This window comes from Triticum dicoccoides, chromosome 4A, assembly GCF_002162155.2.
Source record: "Triticum dicoccoides isolate Atlit2015 ecotype Zavitan chromosome 4A, WEW_v2.0, whole genome shotgun sequence".
Classification (NCBI taxonomy): Eukaryota; Viridiplantae; Streptophyta; class Magnoliopsida; order Poales; family Poaceae; genus Triticum; species Triticum dicoccoides.
Window position 1 is genome coordinate 609,530,591 of NC_041386.1, and position 3,220 is coordinate 609,533,810.

Consider the following 3,220-nt stretch of genomic DNA (forward strand, 5'->3'; position numbering starts at 1 on the left):
GCGGGCGGCGGAGGAGGAGCGCGCGTGTATGTCCCTCTTTTTTTCATGCTCATACAAGTGGGGAAAGAACCTCCCTTATAAGGAGGTCCAACTCTCACTAAACTATCAGTGTGGGACTAAACTTTAGTGGTATCCCTTGCCTTGCACAAATGAGCTAAGTGTGACTCTAGGATTTATTTAGGAATTTCTGAAATAGTTATTGGGTTGGCCCATAAATAGATAAAATTCCAGTAATCCTCCACCAGATCCTAGAGGCACATATAATTTACCTTTAGTTTCAAAACACTGTTTTATATACTGGTACTGCAATAGTGATTGTTAAGTTGAACTTTCACCTAGAACTCTATGCTACACTAGTAAGCAACTTGAATAGTGGACTAGGACTTGAACTGCAAGTTTTCTGCGAATCTAGCTTCACATAAAGCCTTGACCGATACGTGGCTACCGTGGGTTTTCCCCGTGGGTGGAGCTTATGCGTCATACTCCGAGACCTTTCATGAGTTTACTAGAGAGAACCCTACTCTCATAGATTGCAACGTTTGACAATCAGACTCATATAGGTGTGTTCTTCAAAAGATATTTTGCTGGACAACATCTCTGCTTAAATGAGTCACTTAGAACACATTAAGATATACATCAACCTGTCATGCAGTTTCAAAAGAGTATTGCATCTTCATGGAGTGGCATTGTTAATAGTAAGGATACTCTCCTCTCAGTTGATCAACAGCTTGTCTTCCACATCTAATTCACGGGAGCTAGTTTAAACTACTTTGATTATCTATGTGACAACATGTAGAGCTAGTTTAAACTACTTTGATTATCTCTAACGAGTAATTTTAAAATGCTCTCTCTTACCCCCTCTTTTCATATGGGAGGTAAGAAGATAAAAGTTAATCAGATAACTACTTCACCAAATCAAATGACTCACATCTATTATGTACTATTATCTCTCATGTGAAAAAGGGAGGTAAGAGGGAGTGAGGGACCATGCTAAAATTTGCCATCTCTAACACTGTACTCTAGAACAGAACCATGACAAGGGAAGGGACAAAGTGGACAGCAAAGCGCACGAATATATAAGAATTTCACCACAAACTGTTCAGTTCAATTTTCCGGAGAATTCCCCGCGAAGCTTTGATATCTTGTTGGTTCTTCCCAGTTGATGTACTGTGAAGTATGGATGGCATTGCTAAAGAAGGAGTCTATGCTATGCTATGCTATTCTTCTAGGTTGCTGCTCCGCTGACTATCATTCATTCTACCTGCTCCGAATTTAAAGTAAAGTACTAATTAAAAGGAAGGGAGGAACACTGGTGAAACAAAACCGGGTGTAAGAGCCTATTTCGGAGTTTTCAAACTAAAAAATTCAAATATGTGCATATGCACACTACTTCCTCCGTTTCTAAATATATGTATTTTTAGGGATTCCAATAAGGGACTACATATAGAGCAAAGTGAGTGAATCTACACTTTAAAATTGTCTATATACATCCGTATATAGTTTGTATTGAAATCCCTAAAAAGACTTATATTTAGAAACGAAGAGAGTAGCTCTTTTAAGGCGTTCCAAAATTGGTAGGAGTCACTAGTAATCTGTTATCGTGGCCAATATTACTGTTTTCTCCTAAGATCTGAGATGCTACACGATAAATTGTGTAGCCCTAGTATGGACTTCGCACATTTGCAAATTAAGAGGAAAACTATAAAGCTATAGAAGCACATAAATTAATAAGGAACGTAAAAACAATGCTAATTAGTTAATTTATCGCCATTTCAATACATTTTTTGTTTCCTTAGATGAAATCATGAATAATGATGGAGTTATTTGATTTGTAAACAATCTCTTAAGTCCTATCAAAGGAAAGGTACTACAAAATCCAGATTTAGATAAATTTAAAGAAAAGTTCTTGACAAATCCACCTTTTTTTTCCTATTAAGCAAAACATCCCGGTAGTATCGCTTCCTGAACCAGTATCTAAAACCTTGGCGTGATCCAAATTGGAGCCGGTAAATGTAGCCATGGATGCAAGTTTGGCCAAACGTCACTAAGTTTCCGCATACTCCTATTCTTGATATCCCAGATACCATGATCTTTCCGTAACATTGGACTGTCGTCAGAACAGTCGTCCGTTAGGTAGATGCAGTTTGGCTCGAAAGCCGGAAAGTCCTTTGTCGAAAGGCACACGACGGAGTTGAACCCCACGAAGAGAGCACGGTCGCCAATGTCCCTTAGCTCCACTAGCTTCTGTCTATCGACGTCAACCTTGAAGACTAGGATCTCGTCTGTGGTGACCTTGTCAACAAGCCGATGTGGCAGGTCAACGCCTTCGCGAAGCAGTTGCGGCCCATCAATTTCTTGGTCATTCGCATTGGCTTCCCATAGTTCACCTTCTTCGTCGCCATCTTCTGTCTCTAGCTCATCTCGTAGCTTATTGTCGTTGTCATCTTTGTGGGCGAGGTCCACACAATCTTTGAGCATTTCGTTCACGATATCTTGGTAAGTGTGGCGATACTTGGGTGGAGTATCTGTGTAACTCCAGTTCCTCCAGACCTGCAGGAGTTCACCCGATGGACCGAGGACAGGGTACATGGTACGATATCCGGACGAACGTAGCACTCTGCCCATGATCATGGTCACTGATGGTGAAGGGTCACGGAGATTTAAAGTACCAATAGAGCCATTCAGATACAAAATGTAGAACAAGCCATCCTTGTCATTGTAAAGAACGTTGGCAACGTTGCTTTCATCCTGGGAGACCAGTGTCCACCGGTCGTCTCCCGGCCTGGCAAAAGAGAGTCTCCACTCCGGATTATGCACGATCAGGACGGTGCATTCCGTCACATCAGCGGTCGTAGAGATGGCAACCTGAATATACTCCGCGTGTCGCGCCCAGCTGATGCTGGGTTTCATGATCCCGTCCTCGGGGTCAGCAGGCCAGACATGCTTGCCACCGTCGTCATAGAAATCGTCGTTGTGGTAGATAGTTTTGACCGGAGGGAGCGTGGCCTGGCCGCCGGTGACGGGGTTGAGGAGGTAAGGGTCGCCGACCTCATCGGTGGTGAACAGCCAGCCGCCGTGGCACGCGAAGGTGAAGCCCCGCTTCTCGTGCGGGGGCCCCGGGAAGGGGACCCGGAAGGTGGCGCCGGTGGCTGGGCAGTAGAGTGCGGCGTCGTTCGGCCCGTACTCCTCGCAGGCGTAGAACTGGCACGGCGCTCGCTCC